The 15196-nt window shown below is 49.1% G+C and overlaps 1 long non-coding RNA gene and 1 pseudogene across 10 annotated transcripts; one reads left to right on the top strand and one right to left on the bottom strand.

Annotated features, from left to right (window-relative positions):
• Positions 1–265: 265 nt before the first annotated feature.
• On the top strand, positions 266–4024 carry LOC123114765 (inactive beta-amylase 9-like; annotated as a pseudogene).
• A 6858-nt stretch (positions 4025–10882) lies between these two features.
• LOC123111637 (uncharacterized) lies at positions 10883–15086 on the bottom strand. Of its 10 annotated transcripts, none has more exons than XR_006454604.1 (6): positions 14719–15079; positions 12900–13008; positions 12614–12741; positions 12438–12531; positions 11958–12047; positions 10883–11611 (listed from the first exon to the last, which is right to left on the bottom strand). It is a non-coding gene; the product is annotated as an uncharacterized lncRNA (long non-coding RNA). The 10 variants fall into 10 exon arrangements; XR_006454600.1 differs by having other exon boundaries at positions 12614–12751; positions 14719–15078; XR_006454595.1 differs by having other exon boundaries at positions 12614–12734; positions 14719–15078.
• Between the last annotated feature and the right edge of the window lie 110 nt (positions 15087–15196).

Raw genomic sequence — 15196 nt, 5'->3', positions numbered from 1 at the left:
ATGGCTCGGTGGTGGCGGGGGGACCCGAGATGACTAACTATGTGCGTTCTTTTTTTCAGGATTTGTTCACCTCAAAACGCAGCACCAGATCTTCGGGGATGGTGCAAAGTGTCCAGGCGCGGGTTACACTGCAAATGAATGAGTGCCTCATGAAAGAGTTCACAAAAGAGGAGATAAAAGTAGCCCTCGATCAGAGATTGGTGATTTGAAGGCACCTGGACCTGATGGTATGCCATCGTTGGTGTATAAAAAACACTGGAGCATGATGGGAGGAAGGATTGTGGAGGAGGTGCTGCATGTGTTGAATGGTGGACAGATGCCGGAAGGGTGGAACGATACATATGTGGTGTTGATACCAAAGGTGAAGAACCCCAGCAGGATAAAGGACTTGAGGCCTATAAGTTTGTGCAATGCTCTGTATAAGATTGTCTTAAAGGTGCTGGCTAACCGACTAAAGATTATCTTGCCCGAGGTGATCTCAGATAACCAAAGTGCATTTGTGCCAGAGCGCTTGATAACATATAATGTCCTTATTGCATATGAGCTCTCCCACATGCTGCTGAACAAAAGAAAAGGAAAAAAGGGCTACGCAACGATCAAGGCTGATATGAGCAAGGCGTACGACCGGGTTGAATGGAGCTTTCTCAAGCTGACGATGGAGAGGCTGGGTTTCTGTAATGCATGGGTTGTCACTGCCGTTTGGTACCAAATAAAGGTTAATGGCAGCATCACGGAGCAGTTCGTGCCTACCCGGGGGCTGCGCCAAGGGGATCCCCTCTCACCGTATTTGTTCGTCATTTGTGCAGAGGGCCTGTCTGCGCTATTGCAAGCGGCTGAGAGAGAAGGGAGGCTGGGGGTGTTCGAGTATGTTAGGGGGCTCCGGCCATTTCCCACCTATTCTTCGCAGACGACTCGGTCCTAATGATCAAGGCCAACAATACTGAGGCGAATGAACTGAAGCGAATACTTGACTTGTATGAAGAATGCTCGGGATAGTGCATCAACAAGGAGAAGAGTGCCATCATGTTCAGTGCAAATACACGTGTGGAACAAAAGGAAGATGTGAAGAGGGGTGTCGATATTTCATGTGAAACCTGGAATGAACGCTACCTCGGATTACCTGTGTATGTGGGACGATCTCGCAAGCAAGTATTTACATACTTGAAGGATGCAGTTTGGCGACGAATGCAAGGGTGGAAGGAATGACTCCTAGACAAGGTGGAAAAGGAAGTGCTTGTGAAGGCTGTGGCCCAAGCCATCCCGCCATATGCCATGTCTTGCTTCTACCTGACAAAAACCCTTTGTGATGAGATAAGCTCGCTCATTGCAAAATTTTGGTGGAGTCAGCAAGATAACGAGTCCAAAATACATTGGATTGGATGGCCAAAACTGACGAAAGCCAAGGCGCAGGGAGGCCTAGGCTTCAGAGACATACATTCCTTCAATTTAGCGATGCTATCTAGGCAAATATGGCGGCTGATCCAGAAACCAGAGAGCCTATGTGCCCAAGTGCTGAGGGCAAAGTATTATCCGGACGGCAATATCCTGAGTGCAGCACCGAGGGACGACATTTCCTACACCTGGAGGAGCCTCCTTCATGGACTGGAGCTGGTCAGACACGGCTACATATGGCTCATTGGCGATGGGCAGCAGGTCGATATCTGGGAGGACCCATGGCTTCCAAAAGCTTGGACGTGGCAGGTGCAAACACCAAGGAACGGAGTCCTGCTCAACAAAGTGCATGAACTTATAAACCCCACCAATGGGAAATGGGATGAGCAGCTAGTACAGGATATCTTTGTCCCAGAAGATGTCGATCTGATCCTTGCGATTCCTTTGCGGGAAGGCATGCATGATTTCATCGCGTGGCACTATGACGAGAAGGGCATGCATTCAGTAAAGCAAGTGTATAAACTACACGTGAAGATGCAAGAGATAGCAAGTGGAGTTGAGGCAGGCCGGAGTGGAGAACTGCATGGCTCTCTCAATGCGTGTGAGAATACGTACTGGAGCCGGATATGGAAGATTCCGTGCCAGAGAAAGATCAGAATGTTCACATGGCGTTTGGCCCACAACTCGCTAGCCACACGCGCTAATCTAGAAAGAGGTAATAGCACCGGGAGTCCTCGAACTTGTCCAGGATGTGATGATCTAGTCCAAAACTTGCAAAAGCAAACTATTGCATCCCACAACTTGCATCCAATGTGCAAATTTAGTCCTAGCCAATCAGACCACGACAAGTGGAGCCTAGTCAGCAGAGCCGGTCAGCGCAGAACTTTTTGCAATTCCCCCCTGGCCTTAGCACTAATGAACCCGCCTCCCCTCCCCTCCCCTCCTCTCCTCTCTTCTCTCCGCTCCACCCACTCCCCCCTCTGCTCCATCTCTGCTTCTCCGGCCAGGCCGTCGGCGGCGGCAGCAAGAACAGCCGCAATGTGGTGGGTGGTGGTGCTTAATTGCAGAATGGGCTTCAACTAATTAAGGCGCGAATTATTTTTGACGGTTGGAACGCTGTGTGCATGCTGTCAGGTGGAGGACGTGGGTGCGGTGCGGCTGTTCGTGCGCCTGCCGATCAACTCGGTGACGGACGGTGCGATGGTGAACACCGCCAGGGGCATCGAGGCCGGGATGCGCGCCGTGAAGCTCATGGGCGTGGACGGCGTGGAGCTGCAGGTGTTCTGGTCCGTGGTGCAGCCGGAGTCGCCGGACAAGTTCTCGTGGGCCGGGTACCGCGCCGTGGCCGATATGGCCCGCGACGAGGGCCTCAGCCTCCGCGTCTCCCTCCGCATCCACGGTTCGCCGGGCGGCAACGCCCCCAAGCTCCTGTCCTGGGTCGGCGCCGCCGCCGCCAAGGACCGCGACATCCTCTTCACCGACGGCGCCGGCGGGCGCCACGAGGACTGCCTCTCCTTCGCCGTCGACGAGCTCCCCGTGCTCGCCGGAATGCCCACCTCCAGCGCTATGAGGCCTTCTTCTGCAGCTTCGTCGACGCCTTCGATAACCTTTTCGAGTCCACCATCGCCGTGCGTAACTAACTAAAGATGCCATACCAATGCCTCCATTTTTGTCCTGCATTTTTTTCATTAAACTAGGGCCAATTGATGGTGCTCAGGACGTGACGGTGGGGCTGGGGCCGAACGGCGAGCTCCGGTACCCGTCGTACCCGCCGGGGAGCGATGTGACCCAGTTCATCGGCATGGGCGAGTTCCAGTGCTACGACAAGTACATGCTGTCGCAGCTGAGGCAGCACGGGGAGGCGCTGGGCAACCCGATGTGGGGCCTCGCCGGCCCGCACGACGTGCCGCGGTACAACGAGTCGCCGGACTCGAGCGAGTTCTTCCGCGACCACGGCTCGTGCGACAGCCCCTATGGCGACTTCTTCCTCTCCTGGTACGCAGGGAAGCTCCTCAGCACGGCGACCGCGTCCTCGGCATGGCGAGCCGCGTGTTCGGCAGCAAGCTGGTGGAGCTCTCGGCCAAGGTGCCGTTCATGCACACGTTCATCGGCCCGGCATGGACATGTGCATGAACAAGCAGCAGCGGAACACGGGGTCCAGCCCGGACAAGCTGCTAGTGCAGATCAAGAACGCGTGCCGGCGGCACGGCGCGCGCATCGCCGGCGAGAACGCGTCGCTGGTGATGACGCACACCAGCAGCTTCCCGCGATCAAGAGCAACATTGTCACCGCGGAGCGGATGAGGCCGACCTTCTTCACCTAAAGGCGGATGGGGGCCGAGTTCTTCTCGCCGGAGCACTGGCCGCCCTTCATGGAGTTCGTGCGCAACATCGTCTGCGGCGAGTGGGACGAGGACGACGAGACGGCCGCCGCCGTCTCCAGCTACGACGAGGTGCCGCAGCCAGTTTGACACATTTTTCTTAATCATCCATCAGCCCGGATGAGATGAGATATGAGATATGATCCGATCCGGTTACTTTATTGGATCGAGAGTTCTGAATTTCATATTTTTCTTCATTTGATGAGGCTGCTGTATTATGGTTATACTGTCTCAAGATTAGTGCTAAGGCGAGGGGGGTAATTGCAAAATGTGCTGCGCTGACCGGTTCTGCTGACTAGGCTCCATTTGTCGTGGTCTGATTGGCTAGGACTAAATTTGCACATTGGGTGCAAGTTGTGGGATGCAATAGTTTGCTTTTGCAAGTTTTGGACTAGATCATCACATCCTGGACAAGTTTCAGGACTCCCGGTGCTATTACCTCATCTAGAAACCAGAGGGATGGTTATCGAAGACACTCGCTGTCTTCTATGTGCGCGCAACGTCGAGGATGGTGGCCACCTTTTTATTCCGTGCAAGGAAGTTAAAGAGGTGTCGCGAGCGATGGGGAAGGAAGCTGTCAGGATGGAATTGGAGAGATACAACCCCTATGGGATGTAATGGATCACTTGTGGTCACTGAAAATGGAGGATAGAGTGCAGATTTTGTACTTCTGGTGGGAGTGGTGGAACGAGAGGAACCGTGTCAGGAAGAACGAAGGCAGAACACGGGCAGCGGAGATAGTGCACCGGACTAAGATAGCCACCATGGAGTACTGGGAGATTCTGGGGAAGAAGGAGCAGCACTCGTCAAGGGAGAAGACCAGATGGCAGGCACCAGAAGCAGACGTACTGAAGTTTAACATTGATGGTGCCTACGTGCCAGGAAGCTCACACTCTGCGTGGGGAGTGGTGGCCCGGGATCATACTGGAGATGTAGTAGCTTGCATGGCAGGGAGGAATGAGCATGTCCATGATGCATTCGCAGCTGAGCTACGAGCGGCCGAGGGCGTGGTGGAACTGGCTGCCCATCTTGGGGCGATCCGGATCAACATCGAAACTGATTCACAACTTCTCTAGGCGGCCCTTACCCAGAAGGAGCCTAGCTTTTCAGCGTATGCCTCGGCCCTGGACGACCTGAAGATCCAAATGAGGCTATGGTTCTCCAAGTGTGATGTAATTGCATGCAGACAGGAGGCCAACGGTGCTGCGCATGAACTTTCTAAGCTAGGATATGCATGTAATGTGAATGAACCCATCATATGGGATGTCAATGTTCCACCGTCTGTGGCTGGAATTGTTTCAGGCGATATGCCTAACCTGGTTGCGTAATAAAGCGTTTTGCTTTGACCCTCAAAAAAAAAAAAAACTCAGCACAACTAGCTTCACTTGTTTGTTGGATGTGAATTTTACCGTAGAGGAAAAATCAACGGAAACAAATAAGAATTTTAGGCACCAAAACCATATGCACTCCCAAGTTTTAGCATTGATTTGTTGTATCTTTTTTAACTTTCTACCTAATAATGAAGCTGCGATCGCCGTCTGTCATGTTTTTTGCAGAAAACCCCCTGCCTTTCTTTATAATTAACCTGCGGTCTAGATTTAAGTCAGAACGAACCGATTTTTGTAGTTTACACAAAACCCCTTGGATTTTACGCTAATTAACCCACGGTCCGGATTTAAGTCACAGTGAAACGTTTTTTTGTAGTTTTACATAAACGCCATTGATATATACAGTAATCACCCCGCAGACTATTATATTCAAATAGCCATATCTTTTAAACCATAACTCCGATTTAACATATTATATAGGAAATTGGATTAAAAAATATGTAGAATTTGAATATGATGTTATCTAACATGCTAAATATTTTTAAAATGCTATTTAGGATATAATGTTAATTAAGGACGCATGATCCGTCTTTATTTCGTACCGACGCGGATCCATATTGCAACATGTAAAATTGAACATTAATAATTGGGAAAGATTATAATCCTTGGGCATGTTGTACTTGCACCAGATTCTCTCTTTGTACATGTTTCATGAGATACGACCTTATGTACGTACCTTTTCTTTGCAAAATCCACGCGTACTTACCATCGGACTACACATTTTTTTTGTAGTGAATACACAAACAATTTTTATAGGATGTACATACACTTATCAAATTCATGAACATCAGAAGCACATGAATGTTTATTTTTCAAAATATTTGAACTATTTGGGTGATAGTGATGCACATTAGTGGAACCAATAAATACAATTTTGCATGTGATGGCTATATACATGTAGGATTTCTTGAATAAACTTAATTTATCGACGCGGCCTCCTTAGTGTCAAACAACGCCACAAAGGTGATGTCTCAGTGAGGTTATAGGTGCTTGCCATCAATATGAAGTGTCTGAATTAAAATTAAGCCGAAATGATAGTGGCTTAGATAAATCTTTTTACTCCCCGTTGCAACACACGGGCATGTTTGCTAGTAAACACTAAAGTGATCACATCATCTCTAGCCGCACCCCCAACACGGCCCCCAAGGCAATTTTTTTGCGCCAGCACCGAAAAACGGCCTAGTCGCGCCCCCAAGAGCCCGATTTCGCCGGTTCGGGCCAAAGTTAGTGCCGGCGGACCCAAGCCGAACCCGGCACACTAGGGGCGCCCGGAGGCGCCAGGGCGAGCGGTTTTGGCGCGAACGGGGGGCGGGCCCGCCTAGTCAGCGAGACGCCGCTTCGTCGCTCTCATCGCCTTGGTTCCCGCGGGAATCAATGCCAAGGCTGCCGCGCTGCCGCGTCGGTCAGCCTCCACTGATGCCTCACGGGCAGCGCAGTGAAGGCGCCGCTGACGCGCGTCTTGCCCGCTCCCGCCACGAGTCGCCTGGCATGCCGCCTCCTCACCGCCCCGCTTGGGCTGTAAAAGGCGCCCACTCCTTGTCGGTGAACGCCACAACTCCCCCTCTCACAAAAGCCATCTACCCTCTTCCCACCGACGAGCAAAGCAAAGATGGCGGAAAGGTTCCCAGGCGACGGCGCAGCGGCGAACGGCTTCGGCCGCCGACACCTACAAGAGCCGGAGGCACGCCTCCTCTACGAGCTGAGTACCCGGTGCCCCCTGACATGCGCGTGCCGGGGGCGTGGAGGCTGAGCGCGGGCGGCGTCCCGGTGCCCGAAGGGGCGGCATGGCGGGCGGAGATCGCCCGCATCCGCTCCTCCCTGACGGAGGAGCAACAGAACCAGCCGAGGTATGCGCCCAACATCGAAACATTGTGAACGATGTACTTCGAGCGCCGCCGCGAGGAGCAGATCGCCTCCGTCAACGACGTCATTCCCCGCGGCCGCCTCTAACACCGAAGGACGGCGCGAGTGGTGGGGCGTCCCCGGCCGCACCCTCGAGGCCGTCCTCAACAACATCGAGACCGGCAACGTGCCGCGCCTCGAGTACCCGACGCGCCCGTCCTTCTCTCGCCGCCGCGGCAGTTCCTGGACGCCGCGGCGAATGGAGCCGACGTCCTTGTCGTCCGGCTCCGGCTCGGGCTCGCTCTCCTCCGGCTCACCGGCTCTCCGTCCCGTCAAGCCAGAGCCGAAGGAGACGCCGCAGCGGCGCCGCACCCGCAGTGGCGCCCTCGTCATCAACGAGGATGCCCTCCCCTCCCCGCGCTCCCTTCGCCTGGTCCGGCCGAAGCCTGAGCCGGGCCTGCTCCCCGTGAAGCCGGAGCACGCCGACATGGTGGCTGCCGACGACGAGTCCGCCCTAAAGTGGGTGAAGGAGGACTACGTCCGCGAGCAGGTGCGCCGCCGGCGCTAGGCGTACGCGAAACTCTAGGCCTAGCGACGCGGCTGCGAGGAGGACGGCGTCATCGTCCTCGACAACGACGAGGAGGAAGAGGCCGGGCCGTCCAGCTCCCGGCCGCGCGTCGGTGACCCTGGGCAGGGTTGCAGCAGGGACGAGGGTGGCTCCGGCGGGGCGCGTGACGACGACGACGGCGGCGGCGACGATTACACCCGCTTCTACAGGCTTCTCAGCATGTAGATGGTGGGCAGTGGACGCGGGGTAGTGGCTAGCGGCGTAGTTTGGCTTAGTTTGCATGTTTTTTACTTTTTTGTACAAATTTCATTAAAATTTCGCCGAGTTTGTACTAGATCTACGTAATTTCGCCGAAGTCAAGGCGACCTTGCGGACGGCCACTGGGGACCGAGCCGCCTCCAAACGCCAAATTTGTGCCGGTTCGTCCCCAGATGACCCGTTTTCGCCGCCCTGGGGGGCAAACGGCTGGAGATGCTCTCATCACCCGCAACATCATGCATCACTGATGTATTTGATTCAATTTACAAAGCCAACGACTCACGAAACCACGTCACACACCGACCATATAATAAGGTAATAAGTCGCTCACTGGCCAGAAGGTGACCGGTTCTGAGATTTGCGCGTAACTTAGGGGATGTCCTTGGGGACTTGGTTGATCAATGTGTCGTGTAGTGTGATATTGTCAGCACACTTGCATGACCTTGCAGTAGATAATGCTACTCGTAGTAAACAAATGTGCAGCCGGCTGCGATATCTGTGTCCAGTATACCTAACGTCCGGTATCACATGATATCTTTCCTCTGTGTCCGTGAGTACATTACTACGACTCTCTTTGACTTAGCAGCACAAAGGCGTCGTATGAAAGTGACCGGCCACGTTGCGTATGTGTGCTATGAAATCAGTTGGGGGATTTTCTTTTCAAAGGAGGAAAACCCCGCATCAATTGATGCATGCAGCCATCTTTATTAATTATTTCATGAGGGTCCGGCAAGAATATAAATCAAGCCCCCCAAAGCCATCACTCATATCTACAAACTTGATATTATGGAGTGCTCACACTCCCCATATCTTTACCGATGCCGTCGCCGATCTATCCATATAACATATCGAAACAAACAACCGGTGCAGCAGACCTAAAGCGTACACCACATGCACACGTTTTAAAAGCCGCCATCATCATCGAGCCGCTGTCCCATCTTCAAAAAAGAGATCCGCATCATCCTTGCAAGTTAGGCCATCCGTCGACGCCACCATGGTGCCCAACGACTCCACCGTCCTAAACCCGTCCATCCCAACGCGAAGACTCTGAAAGATCTGTCATGCGTAGCACCTGCCGACTAGGCATGCTATAGCGTAGCACCTGTCGGCCAAGCATGACTTGAAATCTCTTACCAGAAGCATCTCGCGGTAGATAGAACACCGCTTCACCTGCCAACCTCGACACCGTTGCCGCTGTTGGAACCGACACGCGGAGCCCATCATCCACAACAACTCTCTCCTGAACGCACAAACCTCCCAAGAAGGCGCCTCCATGGAGGGTACAATGCGCAGGGCGTCGCCGCCGTCCAATCCATGACAGATTTTGGACTTTCGTCCGGGAGGGGATCGGAGGTGGATAGGAGGGACCTCGGCTTCGCCTTCAAGAAGGGTGACGACGTCGAAACCGTCGTCGATGCCGGGCCGAGCTAGCCGACCAAAGTTTCCTTCGGTCCTCATCCCGTATCACCAATCTCCATCTGGTCTGGATCTGGAAGCAAGCCAAGACACTAAACCTCCAGAGAAGAAAGTACCATGGTACTCAATCCGCCACAGATCGAGGTGAGCCTCCGGCATAGATCCATCCAGGCGCTGGATCAATGAAGATTCGACCTGGTCAGCGACAAAAAACACCATCCTGCGCTGGCCAACGACATTCGGGCACCGTATCCAGAAGGATCTGACCCGAATCCGACAACGCACGCGACCACCAGGACCATCCTCTCTCGCAGCGGCCGCATCACACCGCGAGGATGAACCCCAGCAGCCAACGCGCTGTGCGCGCCGCGGCCGGAATCCATATGCAGCGCCGCCGCACCCCGTGTTAGTACGACACCTTCTGACGAACGACCGACCCACGCCAGCCTGTTCGCGCGAAGGGGAAGAGGAGCCCCGCCACCGTCCTGCCGGCCAGGCTTCGCCCGACGGCGCTGCTGGCGGCGGCGAGGGTGGAGAAGAGGTGGGGGAGTCCGGGCGGCGGCTAGGGTTTCCTCCTAATCGCCCACGGGGGCGACGCCAGGGGAACATACCTGCTGATTGGATTTTGCATGGACATCATACATCCTCAATAGTAGGTCTAGGAGTTACATTTAAAATTTTAACAGTAGGTGGTGAAATTTTAATAGTACATGGTGAGGTTCAGATCAAGGCTGCTTAGCCCACCAACTATATATGATATAGCTATACACATTTTTTTAACGAGAGATAAGAAGATTGAAATCATAGTACAACACATGGTAGCAAATGTGCACAACCGACGTGCGTCAGTGCATCTCAATCAAAAGATGGGTTAACGTTGCAATTTCTCGGGGTGAAGCTGTTAGAAGGGATCAAACGGGATTGGTGGAATCGATTGTATATTGCTTGAGTCTAGGTGTGTGTGTGTCTATATATATATATATATATATATATATATATATATATATATATATATATACTAGTTGGATGCCCGTGCGTTGCCACGGAGCAAAACAATATATAAAAACAATAAACAATCAAATTATGATTTTTACGACAATTGCAAATGCTCAAACTGTATACTTTCTACACGCATCGTGTGTCGCCTCCTCTTAGGCTCTGCCAAATCTCCGTGACTCCGTCATGGTTCTCGGCATCAACGGTTAAATATGATCGAGCATTCAGTTTGTTATATTGTTATCGGTGATAGAGAACCAATACCGTCGTATGACATTGGTAACAAAAGTGTGACCACAACTGCAATCAATTTCACAGGATTGTCATAGACTAAGCACCTCATTTTAACATGGACAATAAAGGGCTAGTCATCGTTACTGCCCGTTTGGCGGTAGTGGCCAAGCTAAATGAAAGACGAAAACCATGTTCTGGTTCTTTCCATTATCGTTACTCAAACCATGAATATTTTATTTCCTTTTGCATTCCTTTTGAGAGTAAGAAAATCACTCCATTATTTAGTTTAAAAGTATTTATTTGCATCATTTACATCAAATACAAGAAAATACAATGTAACCATTTGTTAGTTCAGCAAGATGGTCTAATGGAGATTAAACTTAGTGATATGAGTATATGACACGAAGATTACTCAATAAAATCAGTTACTGATACGCAAATTATTTATCTGACAAAAAAATATGTCTATTTCAACATTATAAGAAGGGAATCACAAGATTACATGTGGTTGGCTACAACTGAAAAATAAAATAAAATAATTAAATTACATCATAGAATCCAGACAAGGAAACTCTACAACCTACAACTTCATCTCAAACATAGGTACTACTACGTCCACTCTGACAAAACTATCTAGTATTAACATAAGCAGGAGCATCAGCAGCTTCAGACAGCAGAACAGAGAAAATGAAGTGTTGCCATATGTACAAGACAGCCGTTGTTTCCTACAGTATCTACTATAAAAAAATCAGAAAAAGGGATAAATTTTACCATGTGCCCCTGGACCCTGAATCTCTGCCTGGAACAGGAACTGTAGCCGTTCTCGGGCTCCCTTCTCATGCTCGACACTGCAAGCTTGCCCGACCCTTGTCGTAGTACATTCTTGTTGCCACAACAACCATGTCATATCCACCCGCTGTGGCTATGCTGCTGAATGGTGGAATGTAATAGTCCGAGGACAGCATGCCAATCTCTGATGTGACCTTGCGTGCCTGAAGTGATTATGTATCCCCTGCAGGTGTTCTTGCATGCAAGAGCAGTATTACGTCAATTCCCTTCCCTATTCATCCAATGTGTCAATCAGTTATACGTGCACTTTGCATTGATGTCGTGACGAAGCCACTCTGTCTGGTCCAGCTGCCAGAGTGGCAACGACGAAATAGTTAGACTGATGTTGTTTGAAGTTAAATGGAAAAATAATACCAGGTCGGTATATGAAAAATTCTAAAATCTACGTCACCCCAAAATCAAAATCACCAATTTTCAAAATCCGTGAAGCAAGACAATAATTCGTATTATGCATGAATAAACCTTTGCAATATCACGAGCCTGCTTTGTTGGAAAGCCTATTAACTAAGGCATTTTGGTAGTAATTCTGACCAATTTTGGCACAAGCTACGTATGGCGGCACAAGTCATTGTTACACTGATATATAGATTGAACTGATCACAATCGGGAAAAATGTGAGAATTTAAGTTGCCACCTCAGATAAACACGCTTCATGTTGACTGCCCCACTCTTCCCAGCAACATCTTCTTAGTCAGCGAATTGCCTCCAGAAATGGTCAACATCACTGGATAACAAAAAAATCAAGAGCCAATGGAAAAAGTTGTGAATGTTGCTGCATAAACAAAATAATAGAGAAAAGTTTACAAGCATGTCACAGAAACCTAGCATATGGAAAGCTCATTTTTCCAGAGCCGTTCATGTAATCCTTCAGAAGCTAAGGGTGGTACTCCAATATCTCCCCAAATATAAGTTCCTTGATGTCTTCTTTGGTAAACTTTTCTTGGTTCAAACTCAAACTCAATTTTCAAAATTGGTTACATGATGGTTTTCTCTTTAGTTCCGCTAGACCCTTAAAAAGGGCATAAACCATGAATGTATGCTTTTGTAACGTAAATACAAATAGCTGCAAACTCGAGGGATCATTTAGAACCCGACGACAAAATGAGATGCGTACCACTCATGTATATCTGCTCGGCCCCGCAACCTCAAGCACCATTGCTTGCTTCAGTGGCGCTCAAGAACCATTGCTTGCTTATCAGACGCTGGCCCTGCTCCAATAGCTACGAGTCACCACCACAGAACAGCCACAAACACAGCTGTTTCACGGTACAATACCACAGCCACGCTCACCATGCTTTTGCCCGATGCCGCCCTGGCCTCCAGCCTGCCTCCCCGTCTCGATGTTCGTGATGGTACCGCACCAGATCAAGATGACTGCCACTCGCGGGCGTCCTGTCCATTGGGATACCCCCTAATAACTTGCAAAATCTATAATTTGAATCTTAATGTAACTGAAGAAATTCAATACATCCAGAGTAACCAAAGCAACTTTAAGACACAATTTAGACTTCAATACCTAATCATCTTTATTGGAAAATGAGATGGAAATAGTTATAAGGCAATAAGATTTTCTCACTTGTTCCAGGAACTGAAGTTCAGGTCTTGTGCTCTCCATATCAGCAGACCATGCTTGATTGAAACTTGAGATGTTGGAGCAGCAGTATCAACATCTATCTCGCTCTCATCTTCGTAAAAAGGTAACACCACAATGTAAAAAACACTAAGCAAGAGAATACTCCAGTTGCAAATGTTTGAAATGTATAGAATTAACTGGAATAAGTTATTAACCCTTGTCAGTTACCAATAAAGCATCACAACAAGTGGAACCTACTTTGGCATAAACTTCAACAGTTAAATTCAATTATAAAACATGCAATTACCAAAGGTTTGTACAACATCACCATACAGTAACAATTGCTTTGCACGAATGATCAAGATTATATGAATTAATTGACCCAAAAAACAGGATTGAGCACGTCCCGAGTGTTGCCTGTTTGAAAGGGTAATTGTTAAGACTTGAAGGTCGAACCTTCATGAACGAAAGCACGCACAATAGTCAAATTCTGTAGTAGAAAACCAAGATCTGAGTGAGCATTTTGAAACAGACAAAATATCGTGCCAACTCAATTAACATGGTTCTGTAACATTATACCTTTTTTAAGGTTGACCCCCTATATGAAATAAGCTATACAAGATAGCAAGCTAGCATATATGAAATAATAATGGGAACAATCGAAAAAATTACTACTCGAGCTGACCAACAAGAATTAGGATATTTCCGTATCCATTCCATTCACTATTAATGGAAAGGAGAACATGGACTATATCAATAAATCACTATGGTAGATGGTAGCTCAGAACTTCATCAGTTAGCAGAATGAATCTGGATACAATAGTAATGGGCTAGCTAGTCCTCTCTTTTTGTTACCTCAAGATCTCACTAATTGTCAGAGGTAAGCAGGGATCTCTTGTCCGAGTAGTATAGAAATCATAACTCTACTTAGTCATCTTCTATATAAGCTTACATAAATGCATATAGCTCCTAGCTTGTAATCGCCATGAGTTGAAGAAATATAAACATAGTTCATAACCACCGTGAGTTGAAGAAACATGAATAACAGGCATGTTACCAATCAGCTTTAATATGTGTGTGTGTTGCTAACCAATCAATCAATTCACCGATTCGAGCTAGCTTTGGCTAGTTACGCTCCTATAAGATTCAATCCATCTCACGGCAAGTAAAGTTTGATACGTGCAGGCATTGCCATCTGCCAAAGGCACCGACGAGGTTAAATATTGGTTTCAGAATTTTATATCTGCTAGTGGTTTATATACCTTGACCAAGGATCACCTGTTTGACAGAGGGACAAATGATCTACTTATTACATGTAGGTAACACTTCATAGCTTGTTAGCATTTCAGGTAACACGAACATGTTTTTGATAAATTAAAATTATTGAAAAGAGGAGTAAGCCTTCCAGGTTCATAACTATTAAGGATTTTTTTCTCAATTTCCAGGAAACAATTATTGATCCAGGAACTCTCATTGTGTCTGATTACAATGGTTTAGTCAATCTGCCATCAGACCCATGGCAATATGTTTGTGAACAAACAAATGCTAAAGAATCATTTATTCTCCACTTGATCTAAAAATCAATCGTCCACTGAGATTGCAATCTGCAGTTTTGCACAAAATTAATCCCACGACACAATTCTGAAGTCAAAACGCCCAATCAATCATGGCTGTCTCAAAGATAAGGCAAGGATGATCCCGGTAAGCATTTAAGAGAATCCTACGGTGTGTTGCTAAAGAAGATAAGAAAGACACCCCTTATCAAAATTTCTCACAGGCAGGAAATTCACAAAAACGAAGGAGAGGAACAAGGTCGACGCACCTTTGACATAACGTTCTGAAGTCCGGGTTGTTGGCCCTCCCCTCGTCCTTGTACTTGGTCTACTCATCCGTACGCGCCCTCAACGCAGCCACCGCTGAGATGTTGTAAGGACGTCATGCTGGTCGGCGGTGAGAAAGTGAGAGGGTCGTGGGTGAGAGGCAAAAAGGAGCCATCGGTCTCGTCAGATTTGCCGAGTCGAGCGAGGGAGGAGGCCGACTGCTGCGATTTCCTTGGGAAGAGAAGCTGGATCCACATGAAGATGGTTGGGATTTGGGGGCGCGGGGGTGGGATTTGGTGGGACGTGCGACGTGCGTCCGAGCTTTGAGGGTGGTTTTTTTTCCTTCGGGATTTTTGTTTACACCTCATTTTAGAGCGGAGAGGATTTTTTTGGCTGTTGCGGGCGTGGCCCTCACGCGATGGCTGTCGTACGAGGGAGGCGGGGAGATGCTGGATGAACCATCACGACGTCCAATCCTTC

This window comes from Triticum aestivum, chromosome 5B (assembly GCF_018294505.1).
Source record: "Triticum aestivum cultivar Chinese Spring chromosome 5B, IWGSC CS RefSeq v2.1, whole genome shotgun sequence".
Taxonomy (NCBI): Eukaryota; Viridiplantae; Streptophyta; class Magnoliopsida; order Poales; family Poaceae; genus Triticum; species Triticum aestivum.
Note: the sequence above shows the minus strand (reverse complement) of the source record. Positions and strands in the feature narration are given on the sequence as shown.